Raw genomic sequence first — 27,148 nt, 5'->3', positions numbered from 1 at the left:
TTTCACATCTAGTTCCTGAACAGCCTAAAGAGAGTTGTGGTGTAGTCTTTTCCCCCATCCGCTATGCATTTTACAACTGTTTTGGAGCCTTTCCCTAGTGCATAGAAAATTCCATTAATAAATTTTTTAAGGAAAGTATCTAGTATGTTTAACAGCATTTTGGTTGAGGTGGGAAGGACTGGAAATGAAAAATTTAATGAAGATAAATTTCATATTAAGACACCAGTTGGGTCAGAAATAAGGATACTTAGAAGCAGTCATGACGGTCCTCTATGCAGAATGTTTTCTTACATTATGTACTCATTGTTACCTTACCTCCTTATGAGAAGATTACGTGTATGAATTTTCACCCAGCTTCCATTAATACCTGTTTCACTCATGTTATACTTCAATAGGTGAAAAGAGAGGAAGCTATGGAGGCCAACTCAAGAATGCATGTGAAAATGGATGATGCATCAAGGCAGGGGTGTCAAACTCGATTTCATTGAGGGCCACATCAGGGTTGTGTTTGACCACGGGGAATCAAAAGTGGCCAGGTTGGGCGTGGTCAGCTTGACATCTGTTTTTGGCTGCAATGGTCTCCTGCAGACCTCTGCCAGTGAAAATAGAGCTTAGGAGGGTGACCGAGCTCCGTTTTCACTGGTAGAGGCACCGCGGGCCAGTCCTTCACTTTTTCCAGGGCAGCCCCACGGGCCAGATCTAAGCACCCTGCGGACTGGATCTAGCTCACGGGCCTTGAGTTTGACACTCCTGCATCAAGGGTACATCATTGTAACCTGAACAGCTACAGAGGGCTGGCCAACTTTTCAGGCATCAAGGGCCACATTTTAGCCTGTTGAATTTCATGAATGCCATAGTATACACATAGTATAGCTTAGGACACAGATATATTTTTTTCAACCCTTTCCCCCCTTCATTAGATTTTTAAGGTGATAATCAGAGTGGTGAGCTTCTACAAATAGTTCAAATCAAAACAGCGCTGCCAGTATTAGCTATCATGTGACTGGATTTGGGGCTATTTTGAAGGTTTGGGCAGCATTTAAATATGGAAATCAAAACTGATTGCTTCTTTGGGCTTCTGCTCCAATTCTGTACAGGTAGTCCTTGAATCCAGTTCATTCAGTGATTATTCAAAAGCACAATGGCATTGAAAAAAGGGACTTATGACCATTTTTCACACTTAAAACCATTGTGGCACACACATGATCATGTGATCAAAATTCAGATGCTGGGCACTGGTTCATACTTATGATGGTTGCAGCATCCCAGGGTCACATGATCCACTTTTGCGACCTTTTGACAAGCAAAGTCAGTGAGGGAGCCAGATGCACTTAACAACTGGGTTACTAACTTTATCAACTGCAGTGATTCACTTAACAACTGTGAAAAGAAAGGTAATAAAATGAAGCAAAAGTCACTTAACAAATGTCCCACTTAACAACAGAAATGTTGGGCTCAATTGTGTTCATAAAATATGAATAACTGTACCACCAAAAATTGCCCATTTTGCCAGAGATCCTGGGTCCTGCGTGCTACAGATATCCTGTGGTGCAATTACATTTTGCTGAATTAGAAAATATATTTAACTTAACATAGATAATTGCTGATATCACCCATCTGTTATTTAAGTGTGAAACAGGATGCTGCTATGAATGCATTCTAAATTTCTGGTTTCACCTGAATGGGGTGTCTACAATTCATTATCAATCAGTCCAAAATGAAACCAGTTCATCTGTTTTTAATGTTAGCATTTCTTTTTATAGCACTTTTGTAAAGGCCTGACACACATATAATTTTAGTGATGTGGCAGTTTCTGTAGCAATATTCATTCCATATGAACAGACCTGGATCTGCATGAGGATTTTCTGCACCATTGATAATAGTTTGGGAAGCAAACATGATATGAGGGCTAGCTGAATTAACAAAATAATGTGAGAAGACACAGTTCTCATAGCACTCTTATATTGCTTAGTTAATATAGGAACCTTGCTATAAATGTTCTATCTGATGTCTGCTTGCAGTTTTTTCTTCCTGAGACTTTAGGTTGGAAATCTATGATATGCAAAAGAAAGAAGCAAATGCTGCCACCAGCTGTCCAATAAAATGCATATTATTCAGGCATCATAACTTTAGAAGATGAAATTCTTTCTGGCTTCATCTTCAACAACAAAGAAAAAAGTTAGCTTTTTAGTAGCTTCTGTCCATTCATCTGAAATAGAACAATCTAAAGTTAAATCTCCACATTTCCAGTTTTTAATGAATATTATAGCTATGACCAGTGGTGGCTGCTTATTTAGTGAATTAGTTTCTAAATCTGTTCCATCCATTTGCACTCCAAAGTATCAAATGTAGGCAGATGGTAAATCAAAATCAGCTGGATACTTTGGGCCATTCCCAGGGCATTAGCAAAGATTTCTGAGTTGTTTAACCATAGCAACTAAAAAAAAATGGGCTTTGGGATTAGCCAAATTCTAAATGTCAAGCTGGTCTGTTTGGGACACATGGGGGAACATCAGGATATCTGTGAAATGACCAGACCCAAAAGAGGAGGCATCATGACTTCTCTGAAGTTTCATAGCATGCATGGAGAAGATAGGTACTTCATATAAATGTTATTACAGGATGAGAGAGAAATGTGGGGAAGAGAGTGGAGTGGAATGGAATGGAGTGAGAGGAAATAATCACACAGAATGGTTCATCAACCATTCTAATTGCTGGTTCCTCCTCTGGTGTGTGGTGATATAAAGGAAGCAGTGCCCTAGCTACGTTGCCTTTTGTGCACAGCACAACTCTTCCCTATCCTAGGCTATTGAGGGTTTTCCAATTGTAGTGCATTGGGGGAAAGCTTAGTGAATAACAAATAAGGATGTGCTAAAAAGAAGAAGAATCAATACAAATGATGCACATAGTTGCAAAGAATGCTTTGCTTGGATAATGCTTCAAGCCAATAACTTCTATGAAACTACTTTGTGAAGCTGTGAAGCTCACCATTATTTCATATTGCTCTGACTGATATGCTTAGGGGTCAGAAGGAACTTTGGTTACACAAGCATAGAAACTTTTTCCATTGGATGTGATTGAATATCTAACAGATATCTCTGGAAACAGAGAAGAGGGAGTCTGACTATTATATGAAGAAGCAGGGCCATTACAGGAAAGATTCCTGAGTCTAAAAAAACATGTCAAAGAGACTCAGAATAACTCACTTAATGTATCATTGAGTTAGAGAATTACCTTGGCAATAAAGATCTTGTTTCCTAAGTTTGCCACTCATAAAAGGCTTCATAATAGAAAAGGCAGCTAAACCGGTGCAATGCCCTTGAATGTGGTGACTATCTTGATGGTTGACTACATTTATATGGACAAGGCTTATAAAGCTGCCTTCATCTGTACAGTCTGGTGGCTCCTACTGTTGCCAAAAGGACACCTGTGGGTGCTGCCATGGATTTAATGCTCTTCTTCGTGGGACCCATGCTGTGAAACAAGTAAGACCCCTCCTTGTTTAGCCTTTAAAAGTGGTCTAAGTATATATTTATGTACCAAGACCACTTAATTATTTTACTTTTACTTGCTGTACTGTTTTCCCAAATCAATCATTCTATAATATTGTTGTGGCCCGCCAGCAGCCAGCAGAGCTGGCAGCAGAGTCGGATAGTGAGGAGGTTGGGGAGGAATGTCGGCCAGTCCTGGAGTCTGGGGAAGGCTCAGACGAGGGCTCTGAGTTGGAAGCAGAGAGGGGGCCAAGGCCATCTGGTAGTTCTTTGCTGCCTCTGGAGTCTCCGGAGTCTGACATCAGTGAGGCAGAAGAACAATGGGAGCCTGTTCTCAGTGTGAGCCTCTGCAGAGCGGCCAGAAGACAGGAACCATTAAGAAAACAGGGTCGACTTGGGAGTAAAGCTTGGAGATGATTGGCCCTTCCCATAAGACATAAAAGAGAAGTGAATGGGATGAGAGCTTTTGCAGGAAGCAGTTAGTTCATCTGGTGGGTAAAAGCTTTGGAAAAGTTCTATTTGACTCTGTGCTAAGTTTGGCCTTGCCCTGCATGTGGCAATTAGTTCTCTGGCAGCATTCCATGAGAGATAAGGTGGGTGTTTGTAAACACTCCCCTGAAAGACTGTTTGAGACTGGGAATGACAATAATTCACAGCCATATGAATTAAAAAGGTTTGCCAGGACTAAGATTGTGTGTATACTTTGAAGGAAGCTTAGGTCAGAACAAATATCATTATAATTATATATAATTATAATAATATTTGTATTATATATAATATATTATATATAATTATAATATTCATTCAATCATGTTTTAAGGCAGATTTCAATTGTAGTTTTGCTATTTTAATTGTATGTTCTGTATATAAGCTGCTCTGAACTACTAAGTGAGTAAGGGCAAATATATAATTCAAAGAAATAAATTACTGTGTGACTACTTCACTCAGGTCTACTGAATACAAGGCGTTGAATGATTCTGAATAAGTATAGAAAATACTTATATAGAAAATAATTTGAATAATATTTTTGGAATTGTACCTAAATCAAAGTATTTGCTATAGTGCAAGAAGCACTGGATTGAATCATATGGCCAGTACACACTTTTAGTAACAACAGCAAAGCCTTCTCCCTGGCAATAGCTCATCAGTATTATTTCTACTACTCTTATATTGGACTACCTCTCATTCCACCCCCAGGCCAGTTTAGAAACTGTTTTGGAAAGATCCAGAGACTATTACTGTTGAAAGAAAGAAAGCGTGGAATCATATCAAGTCTATTTTTATAAAGGCATTCTGCTCTGAACTCAGTGTTTATACAATTGGTCGGAGACAGCCATTCAGTATGATGCTACCAAAAAAAAAAAAAAAAAAGACACTGGAATAAGTATCTATTAATTATATATACTCCTTTAAAGGAGAATGCACCTATAGGTCCCACTTAGGAAACTTGGGCTAAGAGTAAGAAACAAATTTGATCCTATAAACATCATACAGACTAATTTTTAAAAATGTTATCCTAATCATGTCTTCAATTTTTTATTTTTCTTGCATAACATGTTAATTTCAACATAGATGAGTGAGTCTGGGATCTCTCAGATATTATGTTGCAGAAAGTGCTTGCCTTAAATGTTGCTATCTTGGTAAACCAGCGAGGGATTATTTTGTATTACATTACATTACTTTCCTATTCCATGATTTTAAAATGAAGTTTACACAACACAAAGGGGAAAAAAAGTTCTGTATATTTTGGCTATCTCAGAGAAAGGTTGCTTACAACAATCTTGCTTTTGGGGATGTAACTCTTGAGTTGGAAAATTGATTCTTGTTGTTTGGACTTGTCCCTTTATTGCTATATTGTTGTTATATTGTTGATAGACACAACAACTAGGTTACTAATATGACTCTACAACTGATATGTGTTTAAAATACATTATATTTTTCTTGGCTATATCCCTAGGATTTAGAATTTATCAAGAAATCAAGAATTAAGCATCTTTCAAACATGGGGCACGGTTAAGAGCACTATAATCTTAGAACATTAGAAGGAAAAAATCTGTATCAGATTTGCAACAATGATTCGCTAATGTGCTGTTTGTCAATATTAATCTGAATTAATATTGTCTAACGATGGCACAAAGATGAATACTTTGAAGTGACACCAATTTTTTTGTTGAAAATTTTACAGGTATTTTCCTTCTTACATTATTTAATATTGAATTAATCTAAATGTTTTCTACTGTTATTTAGTTTTTATTAAAATAGCAGAAAGTAATTATTTATTGCTCTGAATTTTGATATCCTCCCCATTTTTTATAGATACACAGGGAGGCACACTAATTATTTATTTTATTTTATTTTACATAAAATTATATTTCACCCTTGAAAATTTTTTAATTTGATTATACTGTATGTTATTTTCAGCTCAGGGCAACTTAACAACAATTAAAATCAATTGAAAATTATAGTCAACTGAAAGAAAAATAAAAAGACCAAAAAAAGCATACCAAAGATTGTATAATTAGAATAGAAAACCATTTCAAGTAAAAAGGATGCTTCGTGGTGAATGAAAGATCTTCAGCAGTCTGCAAAGACAAGTAGAGAACACGAAAGCAGGAGACTCACTTTTTAGGTAGAGTTACAGAAAAGGTCATGATCTTTTGTCACCTATCATCCCTCCAACATGGTTATAAAGAGCAGTCTCTCCACAATATGGAAAACTTTCAGAGCATGTTTTCTGGAATTCTTTCAACCCCTTGAGCAGGACTAGCCTTTAGGAGGAGTTATATATGCTTTCGTCTGTGTAATACGTTGTACCTGTTCCTGCTTTCCCATTGAATTGTGTTTGGTTGTGTGTGTCCATGCTGACATTGGGTTGGCTGCAAACACTTCACTCTGATCACAAGACCAGAAATGAGGAGGGTGGGTCTTGGAATGGAGCTGTCACCAATATTCTGAGTCAATACAACAATGCCTTTTCACAGGGTTGCACTGGGGGGAATTTCTTTTGTTTTGTAACCCTGATCTGGCCACTCAGTTTTCCATGGCTCTACAAAAAACATAGAGCAAACAAAATTAGGTAGTTTTAAAATGTGTCAAAATAATCAGCAGCAATATAGTCCTTTCACTATTCTGGAGGGATGCAACATATTCTAGTAATGGACCAAACAGTGTTTTTGTCCTTCTGGAAAGGGTGCAGTCTGAATTCCAAAGGGATATGTTTCAGGTTGTCCCATATGTGCCAAATGCAGTCCTAAGGACAGAAGTTGGTTTGACCAAAGTAGAATCAGGCTCATGGATCTCTGTTATTGTCCAATTGGCTAAAATTATTTATTTTCCCAGAAAATCTTTATTCTTTGATTCTGGCAGAATTTTGAGGCTACAATCAAGTGGTAATTGTATTTAAGCAATGCACTACATATTTCATATTAAGCACTACAATATGTCCTTCTTAAGAATCTATTTTTCAGTAGTCCACTTCCTTAAACTGAAAAGATATTATCAAACAACCATTCTCAAACTCCAAATACTATCTTTTAATACAATTGTTTGAGAGGGGAAAAACAAAATGTCTAATTTGAGCTAGGTTTATGCCTTTGTGGTGCAATACCCATCAACTCTATTGCACCTTTTATTGGGCCCTCTTTTCTAAACTCCCAATTATGCAAAGTACCCAAATAAGTCTGACCTAATTTGCATGCAGCTATGTTTTTTTCAGAGCAGTGCAATTCAGTTTCTTTGAATGTGGCAAAATTTTGTTATACTTTTTGCAAAATTCATCATGTCTCGATCGCCTTACTGATTTATTTGTAATTTTCTGCTTGTATTTGATTGCATTTGAAATAGAAATTGTTTATTTCCTCTGTACTTTGTGGGTCTGCAGAATTATGGTAGTGTCTGTAACAAAGAAGTAACTGACAATTACCATGCTGATGGAAAGACAGATAAACAGGTAGACTCCCAATCTCTTTCTATGTCTTCTTTTTAAATTATGTTGCACTGAAAAGAATAAACAAGGATAAGTATATTGTTTCTGGAGGAAAAATGTGACAGAAATTGGAGAATCTAAAGGCTCTTTCATGTTTAACCATAATTACACTTTTAAAAGATTCTCTTTCTAAGGAGTGTTCTGTGTTTAAAGTAAATGTTACTGTTTATGATAACAATACTAATTAACAATTCTGGTTAATAAAAATGTATGACATAGTCTTTAATGTCTCAATAATTCTTTGCCACTTTGGCTACAACTGATTCACAAAGTGGAGAAATATTGAAAATAGAGATGCCAATATCATAATGCCCACATATGCAATCAGTGGTGGGAACATATCTGGAATACTTAGTTGCTGCACTTCAAAAGAATATAATGTTGTTTCAGAAGAGGGCAACTAAGATAATCAAGGGACTTGAGCAGCTCCTCTACTATATGAAGAAAGGTTGCAATATCTGGGAATTTTAATCTAGAAGGGAGGCAAACGAGATAGGATATAATCGAGGTGTACAACATCATGCATGCTGTTGTAGGAAGTTAGCACCCACCCTTTTCCTGGAAGAGTGAAATATTTTAGGAAATATGAAAAAGCCAGAATATTATATTTCCCTGGGATAAGCATGTTTTGAAGCAGCTCCCATTTTCCTGCCCCCACCCTTTGTCAATGGGCCATTAAGGCTTGGGCCAGTCTATTCTACATAACAAAGATCTACCTCCTTCAGGCAGAGCCAAAGTAGGAATTGCCAAAGATCCAACAAAGATAGGATTAGGCCTCTACACAATAGCAGCAGAAACTCACCACATGTGACCTGGGAAGCACATGTGACCATCAGCCAGCAAGACTAGCTAAGACCCTCACCCCGGGAGTCTGACAACCAATCAGGATACTCTTTCTGGGCCCCAGGAAGTTCAGAGCCAGGGAGAGCATAAAAACCCAGGGACTCACTGTATCTGCACCTTTTCTGTTCAGGAACTCAAGCCATGTGATCCTGTCCACCATTAAACCATCTTTCCAAGCAGTCTCCATGTCTCCAGTGTCTTTTTCCCCACTTGGAGCAGAACCTAGAAGGAGATTTCTTCCAACACTGTGGACACAGTGTAAAAGTGGAATCTATCTTCCCCTTCTCAAAATACTAGAATCAGAAATCACCCAGTGAAACTGAATCCTGGAATGATCAGGAGAGACAAAAGGAAATATGTGTTTGCACATCATGCAATTAAACTTTGGCATTTGCTACCATGAGATATTATGCTGGTTACCAGTTTGGCTGGTCTGACTTCCAGTGACTATTAGACTTTTTGGCCGTGTGGCCATCTCTATAGGCCATGTGCAGGGGTGAAATCCAGCAGGTTCTGACAGGTTCTGGAGAACCAGTAGTGGAAATTTTGAGCAGTTCAGAGAACTGCCAAATACCACTTCTGGCTGGCCCCAGAGTGGGATGGGAATGGAGATTTTGCAATATCCTTCCCCCAGGATTGGGGAGGGAATGGGGATTTTGCAGTATCCTTCCCATGCCACGCCCACCAAGCCACACCCTCCAAGCCACACCACAACCACCAAGCCATGCCCATAGAACCAGTAGTAAAAAAATTTGGATTCCATCACTGGCCATCTGCTGGGACAGTAGTGGGCATCCTTGTGCTGTGGGATGACCACTGTGAGGACAGACTGTTGGCTAGGGTTCTGATCCACCAAGAATACTGCTTATGTTTTTATAATTAACTTGGATGTCCATGTGAAACTGAGCCCTATTAATAGCATTTTAGATTACATGACAAACATAATTAAATCATTTCTTAAGTGAAACTTTCCTTTTTTTAAAAAATATGCTCTTGCTGAAAAATAAAGAAAGCTTACAGTCACAAAATAAATTTAATCTTTGAAACCCCACAAATGACACACCTCATTTCAACCAGATGTGGAATATCTTCTCTGTAATCCTGTCCTTAAGACTTTAGACAGGTACTGACAGATGTTACATAGCACTTCATTACTGGATTGCTAGCATATTTATGTTGCAAAAAGGGCATTGCGGAAGAAATGTTTGCAATGTTCAATGCCAAATGCAGTCTGAAATTGCTGCAACCTCCTTGAACAGATGGAAGTCAAGTAATTATCAAGCTTGTGTTTGTCTCTTTTGATCAACTATTGAAAGTTTGGCTCAAAGTAAACTTCCAGAACAAACTATTCCAAGGCCTGAAATTTGTAAATAAGCATTGTAAGATCTGTAATGTGTATTTATTAAGCACATTAATAAATGACGCACCAAATATAGGGTGCTTAAGCATATTGATAAAATATGCAAGATCAGTACAATGGAAGGATGGACTTCAAAGTCCTTCTTAGCTATTCTGATCAGCAGAACCTACAATGGCAAACTAGAAACACAAGTGTAGTGAAAAACCATCCACACCAATCAAGTGCTCCACTACCAATCTTGTGTTAAAACTCTATTCAGATGAGCACAAACACACTGCAGCAACCAGATCATCTATATAACATCTTCCAACAAAATGAATATTCACAAAACTTCATCAAATGTGCCTGACTACTCAATCCAATACAGCACAACCAACACAAACTGCAAACTGCAAAAAGGACAACACTGCCATACCTTAAAAAACACCTCAGAAACCTCCAACAGACTATTACAACCACATGGAATCAGCATAGCACAAAAATGAACTAAAGCCCTCCAAATCTTGCTAAGTAAACCCAAAAAGTCATCTACAAGATACAGTGTAAAGACTGCAACAGCCACTACATAGGACAAACAGAAAGAAGTCGAGCAGAACTCATCCATTAACACCAACTAACAGTTGGAAGACATGATGAAAACTCTTTAATTTCCACAACACATGGACAACCTTAACCATAGTTTCAACTGGGAAACCGTGACCATCCTAGATCAAGCCAAGTCTCAAAACTTTAGAGAATTCCTGGAAACCTGGCATTCTGACGAACTGGGAATCAATAGGCACATAGACATAAACAGCATCTACATACTGTGCAGAAGAGACAATGAACAAGCCAAAAAGGGAACAAAAAGACAAAAACACCTCTTCACTGGCGGTCAACATCCAGATGAGAATAGATCAACACCAAGATTAACATCAGACAAACAATCAATAAGTAAACAATACCCCAGTCAAGGAACTGCCAGAGAAGCTAATAGTAAATAGCCCAAACAAAGACTCCCCAAGACCACTCTCACCAACACAGATAGAGCAAACCACTAGAATATCAATTGAGAGCAAACCCCTTTCCTTACTAGCACTGATGATGTTTTCTAGTTTGGGTAATGAAACTTCTACAAGAAAACAACCAAGCTTCGAGAGCACCAAAGACTGAGAAAAGCTTGGAATTGTGAATTGATTGCATTTATATTACATCTTTTATTTTTTTCTGGTTTTTTAGAGCAAAAGGTGATATTAATATGTCCATTATATTTATCTTACAATAACATCAATCTATGAGATAGACTGGTAGAGAGAAAATGATTCCCTGGTGAGCTCCATGGTCAAATGAGGACTTAAGTTTTCCCATCGAATCCATCAACTTAACCACTGCACCATAGTGGTCAATGTTACATCATACCACACATAATTTATCACTGCAGTGCACATAAAATACAACCCAGTAATAGTCTCTAGTTTCCCTTAGAAATTTCCTTCTCCAACAGTGTTTGGAGAAAGAAACCTCAAAGTAAATTTGGTTGGTCTCAGTATGCATCAACCTAGACCCGTGATGGCGAACCTATGGCACGTGTGCCACAGGTGGCATGCGGAGCCATATCTGTGGGCAGGCAAACATTGCCCTAGCTCAGCTCCAGCATGCATGTGTGCGCTGGCCAGCTGATTTTTGGGCCTTCCAGGCCCACCGGAAGTCGGGAAATGGGCTGCTTCCAGCCTCCAGAGGGCCTCCGGGGGGATAGGGAAGGCCGTTTTCACCCTCCCCAGGCTCAAAGAAAGCCTCTGGAGCCTGAGGAGGGCGAAAAATGGGCCTACCAGGCCCACCAGTAACCTTTTTGCCATCACATGCCAAAAGCAGAGGAGCGCAGTGGGGTCGCACGCACATGCGGGGGGGGTGTCACGTGTGCATGCATGCGGGTACGGGGGGCATTGAATTATGGGTGCGGGCACATGAGGGCATGACCCCCCTGCGCTCCCCCCATTTTTGGCACCCGACGGCAAAAAGGTTAGACATCACTGACTTAGACAATGTTCCAGGATCCCTATATTGTGTCCTAGAACTCTGGGTAGCATTGCATGGCTGAACCTGACATTGCTTTGATTTAGTCAACATGCCAATTTAACTCTAAGTATGTAACAGAAATCTGTGACTATCGTGAAATTTTGTGATACACTATACCAGGATGGATGGATGGATGGATGGATGGATGGATAGAGAGAGAGAAAGAATATACAGTATGGGAAATATTAGTGTGTATTTAAGTAGAGTAACCTAATAAAATATTTACATTTGTCAAATTAAAACTGAGAGCCAGTTTAGTCTAGTGGTCAAAGATACTAGGTCAGTAACCAGGAAACCATGAGTTCTAGTCCTGTTTTGGGTAAGAAGCCAGCAGGACTTTGTGCTATCCACCCCTTTTCAGCCCTAGGAAGAAAACAGTGGCAAATTACTTGACAAGAAAACTGCATGGGTTTATCCAAGTAGTTATCAGGAAACAAGACTGAGCCAAAGACACACATATCCACATCTACACATCTATTAGGGATAATTACCTAGAGAAAAAAATAGATAAAGGGTAATTGTGCATGTGTAGAAGGAACTTCTTTTATGAAGCAATAAGGTTTTCCAATCATTTAAAATGTCTTTTTCTGAAATCAGAGGCAATAAAATATGTTATAAGTATGTGCAGATTAAAACTGAAGTATACATCCCTATTCATCTCTGGTTTAAGCATTCAAAAGAATGCTTATTCAGAAAGCTCAGTTAAACAAGCCTGAATTCATTGAAAACCAGGATTAATGTGATTAATGTGTGTCAAGACAGGGCAGAAGCAAGCATTAAGATATCATTTGATTAGATGAAACCCTGCCTAAAATGCAACAGCCAATTATTTAGCTGTTTCCTCAGAGTGCATATTATAGGCTTCAGAGTACAGTCTAAGCTCATAATTTAATTAACTTCCCCCATACATGTGATGGCCTTTATTTGCTAGTGGCCACAGAGATTGTCAGAATTTATTTAAAAAGATGTCTACCAGGAATCATTAAGTCAGGGCAGCGAAAGTAGGGGAAACATTAAGGCATTTTTAAAGCATCTCTGGGAATTTTGCTCAATGAAATTACTTGCCAACAGCAACCTGGAAGAAAACAAACAAATCCTTTGAGAATTTTATCAACATTTCTTCCACCTTTCCTCTTTCAACTTGAATCAAGATCAATTCCTGAACTCCTCCATTAGCTGACATGAGGAACAAATGTGTTGACATGATTAGCAATGTTTAGAATGGATGTTCACAGAAGGAAGAAAATCTACAGACTTTAGTGTTAGCCTGTCAAGGCAGCAAAACACATTCTTTCTCTAGTTTTCTGGGGTTTAAAAGACTCTTAGATTGAATCATTGTCATTTTTCTAGTTCTCAGAGAGGCCAGAAATCATTAGAAATCTCATTTAAACTTTTCATTCTAGGTTTCAAATTTACAGTAGAGGTGAGTTCATCTGCAGGATTTCTAAAGGGAATGCTTCATTACAGCATGTGGAGAGAGAAAGAGAGGGAGAGAGAGAGGGAGAGAGGGAGAGAGGGGGAGAGGGAGGGAGGGAAGGAGAGGGAAGGAGGGAGAGGGAGAGAAATCCACCACGATCAGCCTGAGTTTTTTCTCTTTTTCATTTTTCTTATTATGAACCTCATTTGATAAAAGAACCAGTCTAAGTGGATCTATGCCCTTTTGGTCTCACCAAATACCCCAATATATTACCCTGTTTCCCCGAAAATAAGACCCGACTGGAAAATAAGTCCTAGCATGATTTTTCAGAATATTCGTAATATAAGCCCTACCCCCAAAATAAGCCCCAGTTAAGATTGTCAGCCAGATGGATGCATTTAGTACTGTATTTCCCCCAAAATAAGGCCTAGCCAGAAAATAAGCCCTAATGCGTCTTTTGGAGCAAAAATTAATATAAGACCCAGTCTTATTTTCGAGGAAACACGGTATATAGTTTAAATTATAACACAATACTTTAACAAAGGTCTTCATTTGTGATACTTTTTTGCTAATATGTAGATTTTATTTATGTAAGAGCTAAACAATCCTCACGTTTTTTTCAGGATTTTAGAACAATTTCTAGAACCAGGGTCTTCACTACGTGCTTACGAATCCCAATGTGCCAGCCGGCAAGTTTCTCAGGACCCATCAGTTTCATGTCCCACTATATTTTATATATTTATTTCATTTAATGTTAATGTTTTTCATGATTCTGGATCCTGTATAGATAGAGAAAAGTTGAAATGGGAAGCTAGAGGTTGACACAACACAAAAACTTTTTCTTCTGTTCAATTATTTTTCACCAACCCACCAGTGCAGCCATTTTAAATAAAATGCCCCCATAATTGCAAATGTGTCTAGTACCCCCCAAAAGATGAGAAGTCCCTGTTTCAAAATTTATTTATTTATTTTATTTATTAAAATTTATATGCCGCCCTTCTCCCAGAGGACTCGGGGCGGCTCACAACCATCACGTAGAGTAAAAACAAAAACAATAACAATAAATAAAGTTAAAAAAATACAATTAAAATCCCACTATTAATTAAAAACTCCCAACAGATCAGACAATTTGTTTAAAAAGCCATGTTTTCAGGTCTTTGTGGAAAGAACGGAGGTCAGGGGCTGTCCAGAGCCCAGTGGGTAACTCGTTCCAGAGGGTCGGTGCAGCACAGAGAACACCCTCATCCTGGGCGCCGTCAGCTGACATTGTCTGGCAGATGGCACCCAGAGGAGGGCAGTCCTATATGAGCGCACTGGGCGATGGGAGGCCGGTAGGAGGTGCTCCTGCAAGTACCCCGGGCCCATGCCATGAAGGGTTTTATAGGTAAGAACCAGCACCTTGAAGCGGACCTGAAGGACCACCAGCAACCAGTGCAGCTCATGCAGGAGAGGTGTTACCCGGGAGTAACGGGAAGCTCCCGTAACAACCGGTGTGGCCACATTCTGGACTAGTTGGAGCCTCCGGGTGCACCCCAAGGGCAGCCCCATGTAGAGAGCGTTGCAGTAGTCCAAACGAGAGATAACAAGAGCGTGAATGACTGTACTCATGCCCCTGACTATCTAGGAAGGGTCGCAACTGGCACATCAGGCGAACCTGTGCAAAAGCCCCTCTGGATACGGCCATCAGATGATCCACTAAGGACAGCCACGAATCCAGGAGGACACCAAGGTTGCGAACCCTATCAGAGTTGCTACAAACAACCTGCACATCTTTCTATTGCTTCCTTCTAAACTGTATCAGTGGTTCAAGTAGAAAACCACAATCAGAAAACTGGAAGGGATACACTGGCATTGAGAAGCAAATGGACTTTCATCAAAGAGGACAAAGATGGCGCCATAGTTAAATGAAGTAGCATACTTCCATAAAGTGTAATGATGGCCACTGAATTAGATAACTGCAAAGGAAGATTAGACAAATTCTCAAAGGCTATTCATGGCTGCTTATTATGATGTTTGTCAAATACCTTCTATTCCTTTTCTCATCATTATTACTTGGATGACTAAGATCCCTATACATATATTTTAAAATCAATTTGAGGTCACTTTCATCCTTCCATCTCGCCTCTCCTGAAAAAAATGGTTGAAAGACAATCTGCAATTGAAACAGTGGGAACAATGAATACAAATCACTGACTTACCCAGAGCTGCCACAATTTCTACAGAAGCAAAATCCTCTTATTACCCCCAGTCTAAAAGGAAAATTGCAACTGTTTGCAACCCACTTTCTCTAACTGCCTCCTTGTTTTCTGTTATGTACGAAACTGAAGTCTCAATTTTGAAGGGACAGCTGAAAAAAATCTTCCAGGAGTAGGAGGCACAGTGAAGCAAAATTTACCATTACCATTTAGTTTCCATAAATGGTAACATTAGAATTATCAAACATCCAGCAATAGGAAGACATAGTCTCCGATTTGTCCTTGTGTCCTTCATCTGGCAGGCATAGCCTTAATATTAAATTTCATCCAGTTTTTTGAGTATCTTGTTTTGTTTTTAAAAAATAACTGTTTTCACTGAAATCATACAAATTTTTGTATAGTGTGACCTTGTAAAGTATCTGATTTCTTTTATTAGGATTTTTTTTTTCGTAGATAAGAGATGCGATAGAACTAGTCCTTGACTTATAACAGTTCACTTAATGACCATTCAAAGTTACCACAGCACTGAAAAAAAAATGACTTATGACTATTTTTCACACTTATAACCATTGCAGCATCCGTATGGTCACATGATCAAAATTCAAATGCTTGGCACATATTTATGATGGTTGCAGTGTCCTGGGGCCACGTGATCAGTTTTTGCAACCTTCTGACAAGCAAAGTCAATGGGGAAATCCAGATTCACTTAACCACCATGTTACTAACTTAATAAATTCACTTAACAACTGTGGCAAGAAAAAATGTAAAATGGGGCAAACTCACTTAATAAATGCTTCGCTCAGGAACATAAATTTTGGGCTCAGTTGCAGTCATAATTCGAGCACTACCTCTGTGGGAAGAAGAGATCATTTGTTATATTTTAACAGAAAGTGGTAAGTTATTAAAATTGTCAGTAAAACATATGAAGGACAGAAGATTGGAGCTATTTAAAATAAAATCTTTAAAACATAATAGCATAATTGACTAGTCAATCTTGATTAGAAAACCTATAGTGTGTAGGGAACATAAGTCTCCCACCCACTCCCACCCCATCCCATTTCTAATGGCCTGTGAGCAGTGGTGAAATCTAAAATTTGTTACTACCGGTTCTGTGGGTGTGGCTTGGTGGGGGGGGGGGGGTAAAGTGACAGGATGGGCATGGCCAATTTTTTTTTTTTTTACTTTTAAAACCATTTTTTCTACAACCTCTTCGGCAAAGAGGTTGTAAAAATGCTTTCAAAAGGCTCTCACGATCCCAGCTGAGTTGCCTGATCGGCAGAGGTTTTTTAAGAAGCCTCTGCCAATAAGGCAACTCAGCTTGGATCCTCAGAGGCATTTAAAAGAAAAAAAAGGGTTCTTTTCTTTTAAAAGCCTTTGACGATCCCAGCTGAGCCGCATGATCATCAGAGGCTTTTTTTTTTTTTTACTTTTAAAAGCATTTTTTGGCCGAAGAGGTTGTAGAAAAAATTATTTTAAAAATAAAATTAAAAAAAGCCTCTGATGATTGCACAGGTCAGCTGGGAATGGGGGGTTCCCAGCTGCTACCAGTTCTCTGAACCACCTGCCTCCATCGCTACCGGATCAGGCGATCCGGTCTGAATTGGAAGCATTTCACCCCTGCCTGTGAGCCACCTAGACTATGTGATCTGTATGTCTAACATAAGTACAGCAAATCTCTTAGAATTTGTACAAGTATAGACTTTTGAAAAGGAGCCTGCTACCCTCTCCCAAACATTTTTTCTGGAGATACATTACCCTATCACCACCATGTCCTTTTGGCTTTCAAAGTCTGGGGGGCAGGGAATACATATGCACAAAAAACGGAAAACTGTCTCACTATAGAAAGATTGCCTGTCCTTATTTAAAGGGATTAGTTATATGACTCATGCCTGTTATTATTTCAAAGCCGGTACCATTTGCTGCTTTGTAGACAGTGCATGATCCTCTCCTTAGGCTGATTGATATCTTCACATGGAGGTGAAATTGGTGCACTTGTGTTTTAGTTTAGAGTTGTACATGACATATTGAACTGAGCACGTAACTATTTTGATTCTGTGATTTTTCTCCAAAAGATTGCCACTGGTAGTTTAGAAAGAAATTAGATTGCCCTGTTGCATGATAGAATGAGATTTTAGGCACTTCTGGTCTACGCAGGGAATTATTATAATTAATATAGAAGTTTCCAACATTTTTTATAAAAGCACATAAACTGTGGCACCACTGAACAGTAGGAGAATGATGACAGCTGCTAAACACCCCCAGCACTATTGTTCCCTGGGTGCTAAATTAAGAATAATCTCTAGATGCTTACTTTGTGAAGGGGGCACTGGAGATTTGGAGCATTACTGAAATCTAATCCAAGCATTTTACATTTGCTTCCTAGGGGCCAAATCCATTGACAGACAATCTGCTAGTTTCTCTATGTCCTGGCTCTTGTCATGACATTGACAATAGAGCAGGGGTGAAATCCAGCAGGTTCTGACAGGTTCTGGGGAACGGTAGCGGAAATTTTGAGTAGTTTAGAGAATCAGCAAATACCACCTCTGGCTGGCCCCAGAGTGGGGTGGAAAAGGAGATTTTGTAATATCCTTCTCCCAGGAGTGGGGAGGGAATGGGAATTTTGCAGTATATTTTCCCTGCCATGCCCACCAAGCCACGCCCACCAAGCCACACCCACAGAACCATTACTAAAAAAATTTGGATTTCACCACTGCAATAGAGCAATGTTTCTCAAACAGAAGCATGGATATCACTGGGATCTGCAGAAAGATCTGGGGTGAGAGGTGAGATGTGATTCACCTGTAAAATCCATCATGGGGAGAACAGCACAAAAGAGGGGCAGAACAGGAAAACAGAGCAGTCAATTTCTACTTGAATGTGCCGAAGTAGACTACTTTGTTGAATGTAGTCACAGCAACATCTATAATATTTAATACTCTTCTGACAATATCACTCATGTATCTACCCTTCACAAAACCTACTTGGTTATGACTTATATACCTATCTATAAATCTACTTAATCTATTACTTATAATGGCAGTAAATATCTTTGCATCTTGATTAATTAAGGAGATGGGCCGATAGGACTCAATCCTTTCTAAATCTTTATCTGGTTTAGGGATTATAGATATCACCGTTCTGTTCCATGACAACGGAACTTCTCCACCATGTAAAATTCCGATAAATAGTTTTTGCAATTTTGGTATTATTATTTCCTTAAATTCTTTATAAAACTCAGCAGGTAATCCATCTTCACCTGGCGCTTTCCCTAATTTTATTTTTTGTATTACTCCATTAATCTCGTCTTGTGTTATATCTTCTTCCATCAAGTCTTTATATGTTTGGTCAATTTTCACAACATGTTTTTCTAAATAACTTCTCAGTTTTTCCTGGTCAATTAATTTTTTCAAATATAAATTTTGAAAAAAGTTCCTGACCACTTCACATTTTTCTAATTTTTTATAGCATCTTATACCCTTATCATCTATCAAGGCTCCAATTTCTCTCTTCTCTCTTTTATTTTTCGCCATCCTTGCCAATAACTTAGAGTTTTTATTGCTAAATTCAAAAAAATTCCTATTTAAATATCTCATATTCTTTTTTACCAATTCTATATCTTCTTCTATCAATTTATTTTTTAGCAAATTTAGTTCCTCCAAAAAAATTTTTTCTTTAGTAAGCAAAAATTGATTCTCCAATTCCTTAATCTGGCTTTTATCTTTTTCAATTTTATTTTTATAATTTTTATATTTTCTGCTTGATAACTTGATACTTTCCCCTCTAAACACTGCTTTCATCGCATCCCAAACAATTTCAAATTTAACCTCTCCATTATCATTCAATCTCCAACATTCTTCCAATTTTTTAAATATCCATTTTTTATCCTCCTCATTTTTATACAGTTTTTCATCGTATCTCCAACAACTTCCTTTTTTCTCAAAATTAAAATCTATTTCCATCGTAACTTCTGCATGATCAGAATCCTTAAAAATTCCCACATCTATCTTATCCACATTATTCAACAAGTCTTTAGAAACTAAGATATAGTCAATTCTTGAATATGTATTATGTATCTTAGAGTAAAAAATGTACACTCTTTCAGTTCCTTTCACTTCTCTCCAGGCATCCACCACGCTGTTTTGAAACATCCATTTATTTAAAGTCCCCATTTTATTTGCTCCTCCACAACGAGTGGGGTTAGTACTATCTATTTTATCTCTAATTAAATTAAAATCCCCAGCCACAATTACTTTCCCTACACTTTCAATTTCCAAAATTTTAGTTATTTTTTCAAGAAATTATTTTTGCTTCTCATTCGGTAAATATAAATTGACCAGTGTCACTTTTTCCTCATTAATATTTCCCACAATTATTACATATCTTCCTTCTTCATCCACAATTACTTGTTCTTTTTCAAAATATACCCTATCTGATATCAATGTTGCGACTCTTCTAGCTTTTGAAGTTCCAAAAGATTTTTCATAAATTTGCATACCCTTTATATACATTTTATTTGAGTCTTCAGATTTCTGATGGGTTTCTTGCAAAAATAATATATCTGGTAGATCTCTTTTAATTTTAAGTTCCAATCGTCTTCTCTTGATCTGATTCCCTGTACCCTTCACATTCCATGTCATTATTTTTATTAAGCCCATTTAAACTGTAACTTTTTTAATCCTTTCCCCTCCTCTTCCTTTCTGTGCCCAGATCCCAGCACCAATCTCCCACATTCCAAACAACATTCAACATAGAAGAAAAAAAATAAAAAAAAAAATAAAAAAAGGACAAAAGACACATCAAACATTAAATAACAAACAATCTTCGTCCCCCACATCCTCAATTGGTTTCTGCCTCTATAAAGAGAGTGAGGGAGAGGGGACGTGCTAATGGTCGGGTCACTTCTTTCGGGTAGTCTACTTAAATTCATCTCTCAGAGAAAAGGGTGGTAACTTTTCCCCGCACTCAGCTTCCTGCAATTCTTTTTCAAGATCCTACAATTCCTTATCCACTCCATCTCCCATTATATCATCATGACTTTTCTTTTGTTCAACCGTCACAGGTGAGATTTTCTTCCGCTTTAATCTTTTAGGGTCTTGTCCAGCAGCCCCTTTTTCTTCTGGTGTTGATGTTTTTGCATATGTTCCACCCATCTTGAGCATTTGATCTTTTATCTCTGTTATGTCCTCATCCTTTACAATCAATCCAAGTTCATGTAAGTATAACACTGCATCTGTTTCCAAAGTAATTATTTGCATTCTTCCTTTATAAAAAAATTTTAGTTGCTGTGGCGGCCTCCAGTTAGATGTTGCTGAATATAATGCTGATAAAATAGGTATAGTATCATTAGATATTTTTAAAGCTTTTGACTCTGTACAATGGGAAACTATTAAAACAATTGTTGAGGTACTAGGTTTTGGTAATAAGTTTATACATGTTATTTCAAAACTGTATCAAAAAAGTAGTGCAAGAGTGAAGGTGAATGGAAGGCTGACAGAAGAGATAAGATTGGAAGCGGGTACGAGACAAGGATGTCCCCTGTCTCGAACATTATTTTTATTAGTTATGGAAATTTTGACAAAAATGATAGAAAAAGATGAAGAATTGGAAGGGTATAAGGGATATAAGATAAATCTGTATGCGGATGATACTTTGATTATTTTGAAAGATATAGAGAAAGATTTGAAAAAGATACATAAGCATTTGGAAGAATTTGAGGAAATGACAGGTTTGAAAATAAATTGGTCAAAATCTGAACTATTAATGAATAATAATGGTAAGGAGTGGGAGAATATGCAAGAACAATTTGGGATAAGGATTAAAAAAACATTGAAATATTTGGGCATAACACTTTCACTCAAAGTTAAAGAAATGAAAAAACTAAATTATGATGTGGTGATGAATGAAATTGAGAAAAAGATAGATAAATATAAAATGATAAAGTTGTCTTGGTTTGGTAGAATTGCAATGTGTAAGATGATGTTGTTGCCAAAGTTCAATTTTTTATTTGAGATGTTACCGTTAAATTTGACAGAGAAAGATATTGAAGGATATCAGAAGAAATTGGATAAATTTTGCAATGGTGGGAAAAGACCTAGATTAGTGAAGAAAATCAAGAGCCTTGATAGTACAGTGGTCTAAGCACCCTGTTATTAACACAGCTGCCTGCAATTTCTGCTGGTTCGAATCTCTCCAAGGCTCAAGGTTGACTCAGCCTTCTATCCTTTCTAAGGTAGGTGAAATGAGGACCCAGTTTGTGGGGGCAATAAGCTGACTTTGTATAAAATATACAAAAGAATGAAGGCTATTGCTTAACGCATTGTAAGCCGCCCTGAGTCTCCGAAGAAGGGCGGCATATAAATCAAATAAAAAAAAAATGTGGTATCAAAATCAAAAGGAAGGTGGATTAGGAATCCCCAAACTACTCAATTATTATTGGGCTTATGCTATTCGGACTGTAGTAAAAATATTTAAAGGTGAAGATAGTCATTGGAGAGATTTAGAATTAAAAGACATCAAGAGATTTGGCTCAACATGGTTTTTAGATAAAGCAAAATCAAAATGTGTAATTAATAGCTATTGGTTAAAGGGACTGAGTAAAATTTGGAATAAATTTGTTAAAATTTTAATTCCACATATAATTTTCTTAGGGAAGACAATTGAAAATTGGCCGATTAAAACTAATATAAGTCGTGATAGGGTAATGGAAGATGAAAATATACAAACTATAATAGATTGGTTAAAAACTTCAGAAAATGAAAGGAGGAAAAAAGAAATCATTGAAAAATTGGGTTTAGGCTGGTTTGAAAAAATACAGATAGAAAAATGGACTAAGAAGGTAAGGGACAACTGTTCGATAAGTAGAAGTAAAACTGAATTTGAACATTTAGTATTCCAAATTATGAAAGATGAAATCGTGCTAAAGGGACTCGTTAGTAAGATATATATGATTATAAATTTTGATGGAAAACCACAAAGGGTGATGAAGACGAATTGGGAAAAAGAACTTAATATTAAAATATCAGATTTAGATTGGAACGTGAATTGGAAGAGTAGAATTATGAAGACTTTATCTGTAAGGATTAAAGAGCATAATTATAAGGTTGTTTGGAAATGGTATTTGACTCCATTAAGATTGTCATTAATGGATAACAAAATTAGTAAACAATGTTGGAGATGTGATATGGAATTAGGGACTTATGAACATATGTAGTACAAATGTGATAAAGTTAAAATTTTTTGGCAACAATTGGAGGAAATGATATTTGAAATGATGGGGAAAGCAATAATATTGAAACCAGAAACTATATTATTGTTGATAATTAAGGAAATAGAACTAACAAAATATGAGAAAGAATTGATTAGAATTATGATTATAATGGATAGAATTATAATAGCCAGATATTGGAAATTAGATGTGAATTTTAGAATAGAAGAATGGTATTGTGAAATGTGGAAATTAGCTGTAAACGATAAAATGACATGTGATATTAAAATTAGAAATGGTGACTATAAAGAAGATATTTTCTGGAAAATTTGGAAACCATTTGTGGACTATGCGCTGGGAAAATTGGATGCTTCGGTACCTGTACCCCGAGAACGTGGATTTTGGCGATCATGAGGATATATCCAAAGAACCAAATCTTCCTTTCTTATGTATAGCACAGGGTGAAATATTGTATATGTTGTTTGTAATGTTAAAGTAATAAAAAATTATATATATATAGAATGAATGGGATTTGGGGGTGCTTGATGATGAGGAGGGTGGGTAGGTAGGTAGGTGAACAGAGTTGCTGTTGGGCATGAGCTGCAATCTGGGCTTCTATTATATTGGAGATGCAATATAGTGGTTTCTTTTGACTGAGGAAAATGAAAATATGATTTTACTGAGTTATTCCAGTGTAAGGAGGATTTATGGATTTTATTTTTATTGGCCCGAGACAATGTAAAGCAACCAGGAGTTTCTCATTGATAAAAGTGAATTTTTCTCCCATGACAAAATTATTTCTTATGTTTACAGCTACAGCATCAACAATTATTATTACATTATTATAGGAAAACTTTAGTTTTTGGACCATGGTACAGTGCAATGTATCAGACGTCTTCAGGATAATAACATCATCATACTAATGGCCCACTGATGCAGCACACAGATAAACAGATTGATATCCTTTTTTTGTAAAAGCATCTTTTTCTTTTCCTCCTTGGTCAGACCCAAGATGCTTGATGCAGTGTCTGGGGGAACATAAGATTGAGAATCACGATCATACAAGATGGTACGTGCCATATGCATCAACTGCATGACTGATAAAGTTTACCAAACCTCATAGGTATTTCATTTTTCTTCAAGAAGGCATAAAAACAAGTTAATCATCTGCGACAAAATTAAAGACTCTTCTCAAAAAGAGAAGCAATATAGGGGATGCTTCAGACAGTATCACTGGGGTGTTATTATGGGTAAGATAGAAAATAATTCTGGTCAATATTAAGCAGCCTTCCAAGAAGCCTCTAGCAGAAACTCTGAAAAGCAAGGGAGTCATATTATTTTGTAAAAACAGGATGCCACTCTTTTTAAAATCTTGGGACCAATAGGAGCAGAGAGATCCCAGCCTATTATCCCCTGTTCTTAAATCCAGATGAGGATCCCCATAGCTAAGCCCCACTCTTCTATCTTGCCAGGTGTCTTATGAAGAGAAGTGCTAAGAGCATCAGTCAGTCCTTTCCCCCTCCACATTCACACTTTCTTCACCATTGTTTATTTTGTGGCGAGGATAAAAATTAAAGCTCCAATCAAGCTAACTAAAAGTTAAAATTAAAGCTCCCTAGTTTTAGTCAGCTGGCCCTGCTTCCAAGCCCTTGAAAAACATATGGGATCAGGGGACACAGAGGTCACAGGGAGAAGGAGCCATAGGGCACCAGGTAGGAGTTTGAAGGCAGTTGGCAGGTAGCCACCTTTTTATGAGACATGTTTGGGAAAGGAAAGGTTGTTTTGCTGCCTGCCTGCAGAGAAAATGATGGTGGTGGTTGGAAACAGTCCAGTCCATGCTGAGATATTAACAATGGTTGTGCCTATGGCTGAGGTAAAGCAGGGGAGGGAGTGGGGAAAAGAAGGTGTGAAAGATCCCAGGATTGGATAGTGGTCTATGCCTTGTGGGAACCTATTCCTTACTGCGGAGGTCATCAGCATTAGTGACTGAGGGGCAAAATGGCTCTACTTACCTGTATAATCACTCCTGAAACAAAAGTTCCTGTTTCTTTCTGGCTGAATGACCAAATCTCTGGAAAGCCTCTGATTGTTTGAGGTTCAAAACAGAACCTATTTTCCATGTCATGCACAGGCTTATGAAGAATGTGCATCTGTGAAGAAATCCCATTGATCCAGGAGAAATCCTCAGTAAATGGGATGGAATTTGGATCAGCAGTTTAAACAATCGAAGTTGTAGCTGCTCTCTTAATTCTTCCTCATTATGATCCAAAACAAATAAAACCAGGATCCATTTAGCGAAGCATTCTGTATTCTGAAATTAGACTTAATAGGAATACATATCCAATTAAAAGCTGGTAATATTCACAATATGCAAACCAACATGGGGAATTAATATAAAGTAGTTAGCAATATTATTTCCTTAAAAACTATAATTTACTCAAAATGCTTTGTAATCTCCTTAGTTCTATTTGAAATAACTTGGGACTGGGTTTTTTCTCCTTTAATAATTTGCTTCCTTCATATTCTTATGAGTTTGACACCCCTGTTGTAGACCTAAACTTTCCTCCAATTAATATTGCAAAATGAAATAAGGAGTTAAGTTGGAGTCATGAAGTCTGCAGTTTGTAAGTTAAAGTCCTGCTTTTGCTGAATTCACTCCACTGCTGACACAAAGCTCTATTTAATGTGCTGCCAATCACTACGAGTCAAGTACAGTTCCAAAAGTTCTCAAGTATGCTTCCAAAATGGTTATATAATGTATATATTGCTTTTCAGCTCACCCAAAAATGAAGTGCAAAACCAAAGAGAAATATCAGTGTGAACTCAAAGATGCAAAACCTACATCTGTTTAAATTGTTTTTAACATGGAGTCCTAAGGATTTTTTTTAATACAAGGAAAGGGATCCAGTTATACAGTACAGAAAAATTCTTTCCCAGTTGTATTTCTTCAAAATGGATCTCCATTGAAAGATCTGAAACACAATGGACCTTCCCTAAAATGAGTTGTATTAGATTTCTCTCTTTTTTTCCTTCCCTGCCTCTTTTATATAGCTCCCCATATTACAGCACATTGGCTAACAACATGATAAAACAATCAATAAACATCTAAAATCATTACAATTATTAATAATTCAAACATTGAAAACTATATTAAAAAAACCTGAGTGAAAGTAAAAAATAGATAAAAGTAAAGGTAAAGGTTCCCCTCGCACATATGTGCTAGTTGTTCCTGACTCTAAGGGGCGATCCTCATCTCTGTTTCAAAGCCGGAGAGCCAGCCTGTCTGAAGACGTCTCCGTGGTCATGTGGCCGGCATGACTAAATGCTAAAGGCATACAGAGCGCTGTTACCTTCCCACCAAAGGTGGTCCCTATTTTTCTACTTGCATTTTTTACGTGCTTTCAAACTGCTAGGTTGCAGAAGCTGGGACAAGTAATGGGAACTCACCCCATTACGCGGAACTAGGGATTCGAACCGCTGAACTGCCGACCTTTCAATCGACAATCTCAGCATCTTAGCCACTGAGCCACCGTGTCCCCTAAAAAAATAGATGGAGCCACCTCCCACATGTGGGACAGATGAAGTCATGGAGAAGCGGTTCCTCAACTAACCTGGTCCCTCAACTAACCTATGCTGTGAAGGGCTTTAAAGATCAACAAGTTCTCCCTTATTTCCAGGGGTCAATATTTCTAGATATCAAATCTTCCTTTTGAAGCCATGGTCTAGGGTTCCCCTCCTCATTTACAAGGGAAGGGAAAGACAGTTCTGTCTCAGACACTATTATAATGGTCTCCAGTGATAGCACCTCAAGGACTCAAATAATTCAGGAAACATAGTTGAAGGAGGGCATCTTATAAATACTTAAACAAACTGCAATATTTTGTCAGTCTGGTAAATTATCACATATGGAAGTTACCAAGAATGTTTTTGTTTCTTTTGTGCTGTCAGACATCTTTATCTCTGCTTTTCTTCCTCCTTGCAAAGCACAACCTTGATGCCTATTTAAACTTGCTTGTCTTTGCTTCTGAAAACGTGAAAGCTTGTAGTTTCCATCTGAAAAAGAATAGCCATGCAGAGAGTCTAATCAGAAATGGCTTGTTTTTAAGACACTGATGAATTAGAGAAAATAAATGAGAGAGAGAGACAGAGAGAGAGAGAGAGAGAGAGAGAGAGACAGAGAGAGAGATTGAGATTTTTAATAAGTATCACTCTTAAATTGTGTATGATTTTACACATGTTTCTACTGTACTCAAAAGATTATGAGGTAACCTTTTCTTCAGATTTATGCTGACGGTTGACCAGGAACAAGGACTTCTAAGTACTTCCTTCTACTTTATATATTTAGCTTCTTAAGTGAAAATGTTGCTGAGTTCATATCTTCAGGGTTGGAAGTATGACCCATTCTGCATAAATAAGCCTCCTAAAAAAAAAGAGCTGAACACAAAGAACACCTGAAGAACTCCATTTCAAAAAGCAGTGATAGTATCTGCACATGCACTGAACAGACCTCCCTAATGCTATTGGTGCAAGGGAACCAAGTAACACTTTCCATTCCAGGAAGCACAAGAAAAGGCACTTTCAAAGAACCTTTTGCTCCT

At 37.7% G+C, this 27,148-nt stretch overlaps 1 long non-coding RNA gene across 1 annotated transcript; it reads right to left on the bottom strand.

The window, feature by feature from the left end:
- Positions 1-19,695: 19,695 nt before the first annotated feature.
- On the bottom strand, positions 19,696-26,654 carry LOC148114819 (uncharacterized). Its single transcript, XR_015733231.1, has 3 exons — positions 26,467-26,654; positions 24,563-24,872; positions 19,696-23,578 (listed from the first exon to the last, which is right to left on the bottom strand). It is a non-coding gene; the product is annotated as an uncharacterized LOC148114819 (long non-coding RNA).
- Between the last annotated feature and the right edge of the window lie 494 nt (positions 26,655-27,148).

The sequence above is a fragment of the Pantherophis guttatus genome, chromosome 3 (assembly GCF_059756535.1).
Source record: "Pantherophis guttatus breed Tessera chromosome 3, ASM5975653v1, whole genome shotgun sequence".
NCBI lineage: Eukaryota > Metazoa > Chordata > Lepidosauria > Squamata > Colubridae > Pantherophis > Pantherophis guttatus.
Note: the sequence above shows the minus strand (reverse complement) of the source record. Positions and strands in the feature narration are given on the sequence as shown.